This window comes from Protopterus annectens, chromosome 10.part0, assembly GCF_019279795.1.
Source record: "Protopterus annectens isolate FY-2018-M chromosome 10.part0, PAN1.0, whole genome shotgun sequence".
Taxonomy (NCBI): Eukaryota; Metazoa; Chordata; order Ceratodontiformes; family Protopteridae; genus Protopterus; species Protopterus annectens.
Genome location: NC_056744.1, coordinates 654,796,175 through 654,812,602, shown reverse-complemented (window position 1 = coordinate 654,812,602; position 16,428 = coordinate 654,796,175). Strand labels below are relative to the sequence as shown.

Sequence of the window (16,428 nt, the reverse complement as noted above, 5' to 3'; positions counted from 1 at the left end):
CTCGAGTGCATGCATTTTGAGGTTTAGACTTCTGGCGTTGAGTAGCATTACCCTCAGTTTTTGGTCACTTGTGCTATTTACAGTGGTGGGTTTGTCTTTTGAGCCTTGCCTAAAAAAAGGCACTGTGGGGGCGGCAAGAGCCTTTGCCAGTATTTGAAAGCCTAAGGGTGACAGGCGCAAGCCATCTCTTGCGAAGCAACATGGCTTGTCGAGCATGTCATCCCAGGCAGACAGATACTGGATCCCCTTTGAATGACACCAGAAACTTAGCCAATTGTTTAAGTTGATCATTTTTTCTTCGTACTGTGGCATCATTCTTGGTGAGGGCAGGATGCTACTCAGGGTCATACCTCCCTGGGCTACATGATCAGAGAGCTCTTTCATGTCTCTTTTCATGTAGTCCAGGGAGGTATGTCTCAGGTCATTCACACCAACATGTACAATGACAGAGTAGTATTTGTACTTGTTCTGGAGTGACCTGAGTGCTTGTGATTATGATACACTGATTATGTGAAGTATGTGTTTCATGGTTGGTGATGGGTTGTGGAGGTTGCTTGGATGTCTGCTTTGGAGGTCTCTGCTGCTTTTGCAGATTTTTATTTAGAGCCTCCGCGTATGTTTTTGTGTATTTGTGTGTTATTTGCCTGTGTTGGTTTGTTAGGTCTGTGTGAGACTGGTGGTGTGTTGCAAGTATTACCCTTCTCCTCTTGAGTATTTTTTGTAGTCCAAGATGAATTGACAGCCCTTCCCCCAACACTTTGGTGAATGTGCTGATACTTTATAAGAATTACAAGAAAACATATTTTCTGATTTTTCTCTAAATGTCAGATGTCTTTGATACTAAATTCAAGTAATCTTAAATTGTAAAGTAGTATAAACATTTAAAGTTTAAAGGTTAGCATTTTACTACTATGATACTTAAGTAAATTTGTCAAAAGAGGTGACAACTGCTTTTGAACCATTGACTGATCTAATTGCTCTGTCTTGCTGTGAAAGGTGTGGCTACATTGTAAGCAGCAGTAATGAAAATAGTTTCACACATCTATGTCTTGTTTACAGCAGCCTGAGCTCCTGACTACAAATTTCTCTGTGTATGTAGTATGTCATGTAGTTGTAGATAAATTCTTATGCAACTTATATGAGAAATTAAGCTTAAAATAAGTGGGCGATCTTTCCCTTCCTTTGATACCAAGCTCGAAGTCTTCAATTGGCCCGTGGCTAAGAGGTATCCCATGCTGCACTGCTCCCTTTCCCCAGATCTCGTTTGTTGCTCGTTATGCTCAGATGTGGTCTCACTCTTGGCCATGGCTAAGTATAACTTTTCTTCTACTTTTTAGTAGTTTGTTGCTCCAAAAGCTATTTTCATAACTAGTCTTGTGTAGCCTGTTCCGTGGCTTTTTGTCTTGGTATCCCGTTTGTGTTCCTTCCCTTTTTACGGGCTAGGCACGTTTCAGTTAGAGGACCTAGTCCTCCCTTCTAGTTGTGTGTGTCCCAGTTTCCCTGTGTATGCTTGTTCCGGTGGTTGCCCCGTCCCTTTGGGCTACAGCCATTTAACTTAGAGGACCTAGTCCTCCCTTGTTTTGTTTGTCAGGGCCGTTTAAGTTAGAGGTCTTTTCTTCCCTATGGTGTTTGTTGTTCTGTGACCATTTAACTTAGAGGCATAGTTCCCGTGTTTTTCTGTTGGTGTCTGGTTTGTCTTCTGATATTGTGTGCAGTGCCATACCAATATGCATAAGGTTACAAAAGAACACAAGTCTTCGGGCTTCAAAAAATGTGATAATTGTAGATATAAAATGTCTGTTACTGATGGGCACTCTGTGTGCGTGTATTGCTTGGGGGCTATCCACCTACAAGAATCCTGTGTGTTCTGTCACACCTTTAGCCCACGCGTTCTTCAAGAGAGGAAGAACAAACTGATTCTGAAGGGATTACTGAAACCCTCCTTCGAAGATTTGGAGAGGGCTTCCAGTTCTAAGTCCTCTCCCTCTAAAGCAGACAAGACCTCTAAGTCAAAAAAACGCTCTCCGGCTTTGTCAGTTTTATCGGAGCCGCCAGAGAAAGTTGCCAAGACTACTTTAGCTTCCTCGGCTCCATTGGCTTTGGGGCCAAAGGAAGTGGGTGAGTTGACCAAGTCAACATCGGCTTCCAGTCTCTCGGAGCCGGTGATGGAGATACTTGTTCGGAGCCGGTCTCCAGTTACTAGACCGGTTTCTCCTTATCGTAAGTCTCCTTCGGTAGGGAGGTCCAGATCTCTGACCTTATCCTGTAGGTCCTCCAGGACTCTCTCGGACGATGATGTGGATAGAGTGGTACAGAGACTGCTCCAATCACGTGTTGGCCAAATTGTTTTTGGCTTCAGCCCAATCATCCCCGGAGCCTGTCACCCATCCATGACATCCTCCTCCGAGCCTTTCTTGGCCTTCGGAGCCAGAGTTGTCAGTTCCATCTGATGCCTTTACATCGGCTCCAGTAGCCCATCCTGGCATCTTGGTTCCGATCTCCGCTCTGACCCCGTCGGCGGGGTCCAGGGCTCATAGTTTCTCGGTCAGACCCAAGGGAGAGGTCTCGGGTCGATCTTTGGCTCCTAGCCTCCGGCTGGGTGCTTCGGCACGGGTGAGCTTGGGCCCTGCCTCTGCTTCGGACCTTATCCCTTTGGCCCCTAGGGCTTCCACAGTTGGTCATTCTTCGGAGCCAGGGTGATCAGCTTTCGAGGTCAAGTGGAGTGTGCTGGCCAGGTCCTCAGCTGTGTCTGATGGTACTGACAATCTACCCCCTCCAGCATCAGTATCTCTTTCTTATCACCCTCTGTCCTTGGACAGTGGAGACCCAAGGCCTCAGGATACCTCCATGACTGGTCCCTAACTTTCTGAGGTCTCCCCAGAGTGTTTGCCTGAGGAGCCCCCCAGAAAAAGTGTGTGCAAGAGGAAGCACATTGACACACAGGATGAGTCTATCACTTCGGACACCGACCTCGAGGAGTCAGAGGGGTCCCCCAAGTCATCCTCTGAAGATATCTCTTTTTCAGATATCCTGGTGATCTTGAAGCAGAAAGGCGACTGGCCCTCCAAATCTCCCTCTGAGGAGGAGTCGGTGTTCCTGAAGGCCTTTGGGTCTCAATCGTCCATCTCTTGGGTTTCTCCCCCGTTCGATGAACTCCTGGATCTTGTTTGTTGAAGGGTGTGGGAAACCCCTGACACTGTGGAACCAGTCCCCAGGAGACCCAACAAGTTTCTGTCCGCCCCCGCTGACAAGGAATTTCTCACAAAGGGCGTTCTAGTAGATGCCATGGGGGTAGCGGCCACCAAGAAAGAACTAGCTGAGACTTCATCTACCGTCCATCTCCCTAACAAGGAGTCTAGGACCATGGATCGGCATTGGAAGCGTATGTTTTCTTCAGTGGCCTTTACTCTGCGGTCACTGAACTATTTGTCACATTTTACACTGCTCCAAAGGGATCTCCTAAAAGAGCTTGGAGAGTCTCTGCAGGGTAACGTTTCTGACGCAGTGGCTCAGAAGGTCAATGCCCAGATATCTACCCTAAATTCCATTACTAACTCCTCCATGAGGCTGATCTCGCATGCAGCCGACGGAGCGAGTAGGGCAGCGAGTTCAGCAGTCTCTCTTAGGAGGCACTCCTGGATGCGCCTGTGTAATTTCATGGAGACCTTCAAGTCTACGTTCACTAATGCCCCCTTTAACAGTTCATCGTCGTTCGAAACCAAGGTGAAGGATACTCTCACTAGGTGCGAGCAGGAAGGAAAAACCCTGTCTGCCGTGGGAGTCTGTTTTTCCATGCCTTATATACCTTATCCCAAGGGCCAGAAGGGTGGGAAAATGTGGTTCAGAAAGCCGCAGAGGTTTTTTCAAGATGCACAAAGTGATTCCCCTCCAGAGGCAGGGGAGGGGGTGGTAACTCAGGTAGACGCTGCCTTAGAGGCAGAGGAGGCCCATGTAACCAGGGGGACCACGATTCCTTTCGCAGTTCCACCTACCAGCGCTCCTCATGGGAGGCCCGACTACGCTTTTCCAGAGCCAGTCGGGGGTCACATTTCGTTATACCCAGAAGCCTGGCAAGGCATCACCCAGGACGAGTGGGTATTAAAGATAATTTCCGGAGGATATCATATTCCCTTCTCTTCTCATCCCCCGCCAACCAAGAGAATCTCAGATGCTGCACCCAGTCAAAGGGATTCCACAGCTTCAGAAGTTCAAAAGCTGCTAGCAAAAGGAGCCATCCAGCATGTCCCCTCAGACCAGCTCGGATTAGGGACTTACTCCAGATTCTTTTTGGTGCCGAAAAGAACAGGGGACATGAGACCCATCTTGGATCTCGGCCACTTGAACCTCCATGTAAAAAAGTCCAAGTTCCGAATGGTCACTTTACAGTCTATTCTCCCATTGTTGGGGAAAGAAGTATGGATGTGCTCCATCTACCTCAGGGATGTTTACTACCATATAAAGATGGACAGGGCATCCAGAAGTCATTTACGCTTCCGGCTGGGAGCTAGTCATTTTCATTTTCGAGCCTTGCCCTTTGGTCTCACCATGGCCCCCATGTTGACGTCAGGGATTCCAAGTGTTTCCGTACCTAGACGACCGGCTCCTGTCTGCCACCACCAGGCATCTACTACTACAGACCAGGGATGCCACCATTAAGCTGTGTCAACGATTGAGTATCACACTAAATTGGGAAAAGTCTGCCTTGATGTTCTTCGTGTTTCACTGTTGCAGTCATTACATTTGGGTAATCCTGCTGGCAGGTTGCCCTCCGCCGGCTTGAATTCCAGAGTCTTGGGTCCTGTGTCGGCTGCTGTCGCCCCTTCCCTAACGTCAGGTCATCAGGGGCATAAAAGAAGCAGCCGACACCATTTTCTTCAGTTTTTCTTGCCGCGCGGTGCCCGAAGCAGAAATAGTTCGCAAGTGCTGGTCGGCCGACTCCTGAGATTTTCGTGTTTGAGTTTCAGATCCGAAGTCTTCAATAAAGCTAAGTACCCTGTTGGGGAAACTTTTTTCTTGCTCCAGACCGATGTCAGAAAAAGTTAATTGTATTTCTTGTGGTAAGCAAATACCTCATAAGGATTTTCATTCTTACTATATTCCTTGCCTAGGCCCTGATCACAACGTTACTAGTTTTCGATTTTGTGCTAGATTTAACCAACGCACTATTAAGCGTCGGTATGATTTTGCTTTAAACTATTTTGGACGCCAGTTTAATTATCCTGAAATGTCGTCGGATAGCCATCCGACTACCGGAGTTTACAAAAAACACAAAGAAAAGGATAGAGAAAAACAACTGAGGCCCAAAACCGATGACAAAGCTTCTCCTAAGCCAGTCGCTGGTTTGCCGGTTCTCAGTAAGGTGCTTTTGCAGCCCCTGATGCCTGCTACTTTAGAGTCGCAGGCTGCTACCGACTCCCACGTGGAGTCGGCCATGCCTCTGGATACTCAAGGTATTGGAGCCTCGGACGCTAATCACTCAGATGAGTCCGGAGCCGCTGAGCAGGTACCAGCTTCTGAGGGTGTATTCAAACCTAAACATCTTTGCATTAAAACAACCTCAGCTTCAAAGACAAAGACTAAAGCACCTTCTAGAGCAAGGAAACAAACTAAAGAGCCATGTGGACAGGCCTCTATGCCCAAAAAACAGATGCTTAAGATGGCCGAAGACTTGATTACCTTGATCAGGGTTCCCATCCCCCTTCTGATAAGAGGCCTAGGCAAGACACTGACTATGAATCTTCAAATCAGGTTTCTATTTCTTCTGATTCCTCTTCTGATCAGGGATATTCCCTTCCCCCCTATGAGAATTCTGATGCTGAAGAATCTATACCTTCAGCATCTCCTCCAGAGGACTATTCCTTTGGGGAAACCTTGCATACCATGAGGGAGCATTTCCACTGGGAGAGCCAAGATTTTTCTGAATCTAAAAAGAGGCTCAGGGATTTTCTTTTACTACCTCAGCACAGGCCTCTAGCCATTCCACCTGTGTTAGACATTGTAGATGATGTGTTTTCGGAGTCCAGCCTGACCCCTGGATCTTTACCCCCAGCCCCTGTTAAGCCTGACAGATATTACAGGGTTTTAGACTTGCACAAATTTGTTTTAAAAAAACCTGCTGCTGACCCAGAAACTATTTCACAGGGTCCAAAGGGAGTTAAGGCTTCCATAGCAAAAAATCCAACCCCCTCTGACAGACATTCAAGGGCACTGGATAGATGGGGTAAAAAGGTTTACACATCTGCAACTTTGGCTGTAAGGGCTTTAAACTGTCAAGTTCATATGCTTAAGTATCAGCAACATGTCATGGGATTGCTTAAACAGAAAATGTTGTTAAATTCTGAATGTGCAGAAAACAAGGAAATGCAGGATTTATTGTATGTAGCAGAACAAGTTGGAAAACATACCTTGCAATGTGGTTTTAATTCTTTGGAGGCGTCCTGCAGGGCCGCATCTATGGGTTCTGTAATTAGGAGGCATGCTTGGTTAAAGGAACAAAATCTGCCTGACCATGTTAAAGTTAAATTACTAAATGCACCTTTACAGCATGATACTTTGTTTGGTGTTAAGGCAGAAGAGGTGTTAAAGAAAATGGAGGACAAAGCAAAATCTATGCAAACTGTCAAAGATTTTTTACAAGTACAGCCACCTAGGTTTAGTAGACACTGGCCTTGAAAAAATTGGTCCTTTCCTGTGTCAGACCTCAAAGGGGCAGATCCCAGGCACAAGGTTCTTACAGGCCCAAGCAATGGGGTGCTTCTACCTCCAAAGCTGGAGAAGATAGATCACAAACATACAGAAAACAGTCTCAGTGACTTCCCCCTGCCTGCACCAAGCACTTATCTTCTGGCAGCACCCTTTGGGGGACAATTAGCACTTTTTGCTCAAAATTGGCACATCATAACCCAGGACAAGTGGGTTCTAAACATAGTGTCACAACGCTACAAGTTCCATTTCCATACTCTGCCAAAGGCAAACGGCTGGCCAGGCCTGCCAAAAAATCAATGGGCAGAGGCACAAAAACAAGTCTCATCCCTCATGGACATGGGGGCCATTCAACAAGTACCAGAGCAAGAGCAGGGACAAGGTTTTTACTCAAAACTGTTCTTGGTACCCAGAAAGGACAAGGCCTGGAGGCCGATACTGGACCTATCTATTCTGAACACTTTCCTGGATATTCCAAAATTCAAAATGTTGACTTTGCAACAGCTTCTGCCCATGCTGGGCAAGAATGCTTGGCTTGTGACTTTAGACCTAAAATAGGCATACCTGCATGTTTCAATCAGGCAACCATGCAGAAGATACCTAAGATTCAAGGCAGGTTCAATGCATTACCAATTCTCTGCACTGCCCTTGGGCTTATCTACTGCGCCCAGGGTCTTTACAAAGTGCCTGGCACCAGTAATTGCATTCTGCAGACAAAGAGGAATAGAAATATATCCTTACTTGGACAACTGTCTCAGTCAAGCAGAGAACAAGGACATTCTTCTTCAACATCTGGCGTTCGTGAAAAGACTTCTAACATGCCTAGGGTACACAGTCAACAAAAAGAAATCAAAACTCGTACCCTCACGAGATTACATTCCTGGGTGCAAGCTTGAATACAACTGTCCAGATGGCCTATCTCACGCCAGACAAACAAAGGCAACTGACTACCTATTTCAAAATGTTGGCAACAAAGACCCAGTTATCTGCAAGACAAATTCTGCAGGCTTTGGGCTTCATGGCATCCTGCATCCTACTAATTCCATATGCAAGACTGCATATGAGGAAACTTCAATGGTACCTAAAAAGTGTTTGGACTCAACATTGCCACAGCCTGGAAATGGTTATTACTCTCATTCCCTGCCTGCAACAGGAGTTTTGATGGGCAAAGGCTTGTCACCAGAACAAGCGACAGCCTTTCACATTACCTCCAGCCAGGCAGACACTAACAACGGATGCATCAGACCATGCCTGGAGAGCCCACATGGCAGGAAGATGCATTCAGGGCACATGGTCCTCAAACCAAATGCATCTACGTATCAATCAAAAAGAGATGTTAGCTGTTCAAAATGCTCTGACAACCTTCAAGGACCTACTTCATCCAGGACAACTACTGTTAAAGACAGACAACACCACGGTCATGTGGTACATAAACAAGCAGGAGGGCACACATTCTTACCCCCTTTGCAGACTAGCCATGACCTTGTGGGACACAGCTTTGACTTACCAAGTACATCTGCAGGCACAATTCCTGCCAGGAAGGGAAAATACTCTGGCAGACGAACTAAGCAGAAACCTCATGGATCCCCACGAGTGGAAGCTGATTCCACAAGTCTTCAGCATGGTAACAAGAAAATGGGGATGCCCGGACATAGATCTATTTGCCTCCCCTCAAATTACCAACTAAAAAGATTCTGCACAAGGACTTATCACAGACAAGCATGGAAAGTGGAAACCCTATCCTTCAGTTGGAAAAAACTATCAGTATATGCCTTTCCTCCACTGCCTCTCCTCCCCAAGGTGCTCCTAAAGGTCAGACAGGAGAAGCCAAGGATGATACTGATTGCCCTAGACTGGCCACGCCAGTACTGGTCTCCAGTACTAAGGAACTTATCTCTATACCCTGCTTGGACCTTACCTCAAATACCCCTCAAATACCTTGACTACTGTTCCAGCTAAACAAGCAGATCATGCACAGCCAACTCAGGACATTAAACTTGGCAGCATGGCAGATAATGTAGTCATACAAAAAACACCTCTCAGTAAAGCTGTGATGGATGTCATTCTGGAAGCCAGAAGGCCTAGTACTAGAAAGTTTTATGCTGGAAAATGGAAGAGATTCTGTGCCTGGAACCAGGCACAAGGAACTGATACAGTGGTACCAAATATTCCTCAGATTTTGCAATACTTAACTGAGATGCTGGACAAAAGTCCTATCTTTTTCATCAATCAAAATTCAAGCCTCTGCCATTTCGGCTCATTACAATACAGAGCCACCACTTTATTCTCATCCTTTATTAAGGCAGTACCTCAGAGGAGTCAAAAATTTAAGGCCCCCAAGGAGACTAACAATACCTGCATGGGACCTCAACTATGTCTTGGAAATACTCACCCTACCTCCTTTTGAGCCAGTGGCTACTGCTGACATGAAGTTTTTATCTTGGAAAACAGTGCTGCTCTTAGCAGTTACTTCTGCAAGACGAGTTTCAGAGCTGCAGGCGCTCAAGGCTGTGGAACCTTTCATCATTTGTCATCCAGATAGGGTCTCCTTGAGGACAAACCCAACATTTATGCCTAAAGTAGTGTCCAGTGTGGCGCTTAACCAAGCCATCCATCTGCCTACCTTTTACCCAAATCCACAGAACAAGGGGGAAAGAATTCTTTATTCTTTGGACATACACAGACAGCTTAGATTCTACTTGGACAGAACCAAAGCTTTCAGGAAGACAGAGCAATGACATATGCTGCAGGATCACAAGGAAAACCTATCTCTAAGCAGACTATTTCTAAGTGGTTAGGACACTGCATTCGGTCTGCTACTTACACCATGGCAAGCCAGTGCCTAAGGGAATTAGGCCTCATTCCACCAGAGCTGCAGCCACTTCAGCAGCCTTTCTCAGGGGAGTACCAACTAGAGACATTTTAGAGGCAGCTACTTGGAGTTCAGTGCACACCTTTACAAAGCATTATCATCTGCCACTCTTCCCTAAATCCAGAGCAGGTTTTGCCACTGCAGTTCTACAGGGCCTCATAGCCGCTCCTACTGCTGTCTAGTTCCAGCCCCCCCAACCATAGCTTTGGGCCTCTACCCAAATGTAATGACTGCAACAGTGAAACACGAAGAACATAGTACAGTTGTCTACACTTACCATAAATGTAGATGTTCGAGTGTATTCACTGTTGCAGTCCAGGTTACCCACCTGTCTTCCCCCTTTTTACTTTTGGATCTCATCTTTCCTTCTCTGATTTATACTACCTATTTGGCGTATTTGCTTATAGATGAAGGTAAAATTTATATTGGTGTATTTATATAAAGTTTGGCTACCCTTTTTGGGGGCACCTGACATCTGGGGCAAGATAAACTGAAGAAAATTGCGTTGGCTGCTTCTTTTATACCCCTGACGACCTGACGACAGGGAAGGGGTGACAGCAGCCGATGCAGGACCCAAGACTTTGGAATTCAGGCCGGCTGAGGGCAACCTGCCAGCAGGATTACTCAAATGTAATGACTGCAACAGTGAATACACTCGAACATCTACATTTATGATAAGTGTACACAACTGTACTTTGCCCTTGCAGCGTGTCACTTTTATAGGCGCCGAGTTAGACACCGTGCTCATGAGGACTTTCGTAACACAAGAAAGAATTCAGGTTTTGCAACAACAGGTCTACATGTTGCTTCCACTGAAAAAGGTAAAGGCAAAAATGGTTCTCAAATTGTTAGGGACAATGGCTGTCACAATTATGCTAGTCCCTCTTGCAAGACTACACATGAGGCTCCTTCAGTGGCTGCTCTTTGCTCAGTGGTCCCTACAACACCTTCTGCTTTCCCATCTTATTATGATTACAGACAAGTGCAAGCAGGCTCTACGCTGGCAGCTTCAGACCAGCAATCTCAATTTGGGAAAGCCCTTCGTTCCACCTCCTCCAGTTGCCACGGTGACCACGGATGCCTCCCAGATTTGGTGGGGGGGCATTATCTCGGCAGGACAGTCCAAGGCACGTGGCAAGAGCATGAGATACATTTGCATATCAATGTCTTGGAGATGAGAGCAGCTATTAGTGTTGCAAGCACTCCAGAGCTTTCTTCCTCTCGGGACGATTGCATTCCACTCGGACAACATGTCGGTGGTATTGTATCTGAACAAACAGGGGGAACCAAATCGTATCCCCTTTGCAGAGAGGCTTTTTGAGTGTGGCAGTGGGCAGTGTCTTCCCAACACTTTCTTGTGGCAACGCACATTCCAGGGAAGTCCAACGTGTTTGCCGATAGGTTGAGCAGAGCTATTCTGATGCCTCACGAGTGGACCCTGAACAAGCAGGTTGCAGACCTGATTTTCCGCAGCTGGGGTCAGCCTTGTTGCGATCTATTTGCCAGTCCCCTCAATACCAAGTGCAGCAGCTACTTCCCCTTATCCCCCCTCAGGGGTAGACACCCAGGGATGCTCTAGTTCACGACTGGCCCTCCAGTCTACTTTATGCCTTCCCACCTGTTCCTGTGATAGCAAAGGTTATTCAGAAAGCACAATTCTTGGGAAGCAGAATGATTCTGATTGCTCCACACTGGCCTTGTCAAATTTGGTTCCCCTTTCTCCATCCCTATCTCATGGACGACCCCTGGATTCTGGACCCACAGCCAGACCCTATTGACTCATATGTGAGGGCAGTTCCATCCCTCTCTTCAGACCCTCCGGTTGACAGTTTGGCTACACCAGTTCCATCACTAGTCAGGCTTCATCATTTTTCTCCGGAAGTAGTTCATATTCTGTCTTCTTCCCATAAGCCTTCGACTAGGAAGATTTATTCCAGTAAATGGAAAAGATTCTCCATCTGGGCTCATGAAAGGCAGATTAACCCTTACACTGCATCAATTTCATCAGTTCTGGAATTTCTGTCCATGCTTTTCAGTCAGGGGTCAGCTGCCGCAACCATTAAAGTTCAGTTAGTGACTATCTCCACCTTTCATGTCGCTAATGAACCCAGTCTAATGGCGCATAGACTTTGTAAGGCATTTTTAAAGGGCACTATGATGCTTCTGCCCCCAGTCTTTGATCCCGTAATGCCATGGGACCTCAATTGTGTGCTACAGTGTCTCACTTCATCTCCCTTTGAGCCTGCAGCTACTTGTGACTTGAAATATTTGTCATGGAAGACCATCTTTTTGGTAGCCATCACTTCAGCTAGGCGAGTCTCTGAGCTCCAAGTTTTGTCAGTTAGACCTCCTTACTTGGTATTTCACAAGGATAGGGTTTCCCTCAGATCAAATCCTTCCTTTATGACAAAGGTTGCTTCGGTTATTAACCTCAACCAGTCTATTGAGCTGCCTGTGTTTTTCCCAGAATTTTCTAATAAGGCAGAATTTAAATTCCACCAACTAGATGTTCATAGACAATTGCGTCTCTATTTACATAGAATGAAGGATCTCAGGAAATCAGATCAGCTATTTGTCTCATTTTCAGACAGTAGACTTGGGTCTCCTGTTTCTAAAGTAACCTTATTTGTATTTTCTTCATTTATGCCTCAAGCGGTAAGGAATTACCTTTTAAGGTGAAGGCTCATTCTACATGATCAGTGTCTACCTCTGTGGCATTTCAGGCCAGGATGTCTATGGATAATGTTTGTGCTGTGGCTACATGGGCATCTCCTCACACCTTTATCAGTCACTACAAATTGGATTTGATATCCAGAGGCAGATCTTCCTTTGGTTCCACAGTGCTCAGGAGTATTTTCCACTGAGCCACCCAAGGTTCAGGTGCTGGGGATGCTGTCCCACGGGTAAGAATGTAGGCGAGATTGGACTACATAACATCAAGAAGTTATGTACTCACCATAACGTTCAATGTATGTAGTCCATCTCGCCTCACATTCTTACTTACCCTCCTGCTTTCCCCCTCCTGGAGGGCCTAGAGGTTAGTTTTGGTTTCAATACTCCTTTTTGTTGTTGGACTGATTTTTCCTCTCTATGTGTTGTGTGTGTGGGGTGTGATTGCCTGAGCTTGCAGCAAACAAGATCTGGGGAAAGGGAGCAGTGCAGAATGGGATACCTCTTAGCCACGAGCCAATTGAAGACTTTGAGCTAGAGTATGGCCGAGTCGGAGCTGAGGTTCGGCACCAAACCCACAGGTAAGAATGTGAGGTGAGATGGACTACATACATCGAACGTTATGGTGAGTACATAACTTCTTGTTCTATAAAGTACAAGCAGGTTTCAGGTACCTACACAGTACTGGAATCATGTTGTAGGGAGAAAAGTAACCTAAAAGTTGAGTTAAACTTTAGGAGAAGGTGGAGTTTTCCTTTGATTACCTTTGCAGCTGTCTCAGCCAGCAGATTTCATTGCCTTTGGAATATGTCACTGACACAGTATTTGACTCTGCTGTGCAGATATAGCTAAGGCATACCTCTCAACCTGCATATAAGAGAATCAGGACACAAGACCTTAAAATCAGGGACATAGGTCTTAAACAGATGTCCTACATGGACAGATTCAAAAAAACTTCAGCTGTTCTCACTCTCTTATCGCCTACTTAGAGGTGATCTCTGCTTGACTTGCAAACCATGTCCGACCCAGCCCTACTTGAAATGCTATACCTAAAGAAATCCCAATCCCTCCGCACCACACGCTCTAGAGCTCACAACTTCATTACCACAATCACAATTAACAGAACATGCTGGAGGGACAGGTTCATCTCCCAGAGACTGCCCATACTTTGGAATAAGCTTCCCATTCATGTGAAGCAGAGCACCTCGCTGGCCCTCTTCAAGAGAAATCTTGACGAGTGGATGGGTAACAGTAAGTTCACTCCAGGGATCATTCCAGTTGCCCTACTGGATAGGGGCACTGTGAACTAACATCAGATAAGCACATTAATGGACACATCCACATGTCTAGTTATACAAAGGCAGTATATCATTTTATAGCATTTTTTTATTATTGAAGTTGTATGCATACACAGACATGCTTAAAATAGTGTTTGTATTTTCACACAATTGTAGAAACTTGATGCATGCTCACGCCTCACACCCATGAGTTCAAGTTTTATGAAGTTAGGTGCTTAAACATTTGCAAAGCACAAGTATATACTTAAAAACAACAAGATAATTTACATTCAGACTATTGCTACAGTTCTACATATGTCGTTTCCCCATGGTCACATGTCAAACTAAAAGTTATTCAACTTTATCTTGGCAGGCAGAATCAGTTTTTACAACTGATGCTGTTGAATGTTCTTTGTTTTAAACAGCCATTGCTTTTCTTGCTGCTTACCAGCATGTCCCTAAGATGTTTCACGCAGTAGCAGTCACTGTCCTCAGTCATTTTTATTGCTAATAGAGTTTAATGTTTTTGGGCCAAGTGATTGTGTGAGCTCAGATTTTACTTTGCAGACGCTAAATGTCCATTCTGCTTCAGTGTTTGAGTGTGACAAGTAGAGCACAATTTCCGTTAGTTTTTGAAATGTTGGGAGGTCTTGTATTTCACTGCTGCCAAGCACCATGGACCAATACTTGAGGAAATTAGATGCATCTGATCCCTTTGACCACTCAAGTCACTTGATAAACAGAAAATTTGTCAATCAGTTTGCAGAACTCCACTCATCTCATAAACTGCAGAAACTGAGACAAGTGCCAGTATCTGCAACAGTAGTGGAAGAAAGCTGTAGTTTCATAGCTGGATCTAATAAGCTGGCTGTGTTCTGCAGCAGAGGATCTCTTGCAGGGAAATGTTTTCATTTTGAGTAGGACTGCAAAGTAAAACTGCTTGGCTCTCTTGTAAAGTTTCTCTTTTAATGAACCCTTGCTGTCATCCATATTGTCATCCAAATATGTTTTCAGCATCAGGACCAATACGAGTTTCACTGTCTTGCAGTATATTGCCTTATACTTCAAGAATTGAATCAGTGGTACTTAGATTGTCCAGAAATCACCTAGCAATTGGTGGTTTGAGAACCTTACTAGCATATATACCTGTAGTACTTTGTGGATGTTGTTATGCAGTGTAAGCAATTTGCTTTCCTTGCCTAACATTTGCACATTGAAGTTCTGCACTGGTTCAGTGGCATATTGCAGTAACAGGAATGCCAGCTTTATGCTGTGCCTCTGCAGTCTCTCATTGATAAGATCCACTTTAACATACCTTTGTTTATAGGACATATGAAGTAAAGATCTCAGGGTGGGCCAGAAGGCACGCATTCTTTTGATGACTTTTGACAAACTTAGCCATCAAATGGGGGCATACCTGATAATTTTGAGAGGATCAATATCCACAAACAGTGCAAACTGTTTAAGCTTCTTCTGATGCTGTGCACTGCTGGAAAAGTGAAAGTAAATGTCGGATATCAATTCCTCTACATAGGTTCATAGGTAGGTGCTAGGCTATTGGCCCAAGGGCCTACTTAAGTCTAGTCAACGAGGTTCTTTGGCTTATGCCACCCAAGAAAGTTATTTTCCTGTGCCACTGTCGAGCAGAGACACAGAAGTGATCCCCGGGGTGTATTTCCTATTTCCCATCCACTCATCAAGATTTTTCTTGAAGAGTGCTAATGAAGAACTTTGCTTCACATAGATGGATAGCCTTTTCCAGAGTATGGGAAGTCTCTGGGACAGGAATCTATCCCTCCAGCATGTCCTGTTTATTGTGGTGACATAGTTTAGGTCCCTAGAGCATGTAGCTTGGAGAGATTGGGATTTCTTTAGGTGTAGCATGTCCAGCAGCTCTGGGTTTGACATAGCTTTATATGTTAGGCAGAGATCACCTCAGAGTAGGTGATATGCTATGGAGTAAAGCTGGAGTTTTTTGAGGCGGTCAGTGTAGGGCATTTGTTTAAGGCCAGTAATCCTCTTTGTGAGGTACTTCTGTGGCCTTTCCAGCTGCTGCAGATGTCTTCTGAGGTACATCCCAAAAGGGGCGTTGTACTCTATAATGGGTCTAATGAGTGTCGAGTAGAGGAGAACAATGACCTTTTTTTTCCTGGATGAGAATCCTTTTATGATGGGGTGTGCCATGTAGAAGGACTTCCTGACTACTGTGGCGATGTGACTATCACAGGAGAGACTACTGTCCACCTGGGTCCCAAGGTCTCATCACACATTCGGTGTTAAGTAGATTGCTGCCTATGTGGTAGTTCATGGGTACAGAGTTTTTACCAATGGGGATGACACTGCACTTTTTGGCATTGAGCTTGAGGCCATGGCTCTGACACCAGGCATCTGTCTCAGCGTGGCCCTTCTGTAGGATGTCCACATCATTTGGGGACTTGACTATGGCTCCTAGTTTGCAGTCATCTGCGAACTTCGTTAGCCAGAGGCCTTCTGTGTTAGCCTGTACTACAGAGAAGTAGATACCAAACAGGAGAGGTCCCAGGACGGAAACCTGTGGTACTCCACTTGTCACTGCTTTGAGGTCAGATTTGGAGTCTGCAACATTTACAGTGTGGGTTCTGTCAGTGAGCCAGTTGGCAACCCATCTGTGACGTAGGCATTTATACCTAGTTTAGTGAGTTTAGCTATAATTCCAGAATAGGGGATGGTGTCAAGCCTTGGCGAGGTCAAGATGGGCTGTGTGAACCACCTTACCCTCATCTACGGCTTTGGTGACTGCCTCAAAGAAGTTGATCAGGTTCAGGAGGCATGATCTGCCTTTCACAAACCTGAACTGGGTGGGATCCAGAGTTTGGAGGTTACCAATGTCTTTGTTTATGAGTCCCATGATGATACATTCCATGGCCT

The 16,428-nt window shown here is 45.5% G+C and overlaps 1 protein-coding gene across 1 annotated transcript in view; it reads left to right on the top strand.

Moving 5' to 3' along the window:
* The window catches only part of USP24 (ubiquitin specific peptidase 24), a 4,679,666-nt gene that overhangs the window by 3,467,298 nt on the left and 1,195,940 nt on the right, over window positions 1-16,428 (top strand). The window lies entirely within an intron of this gene.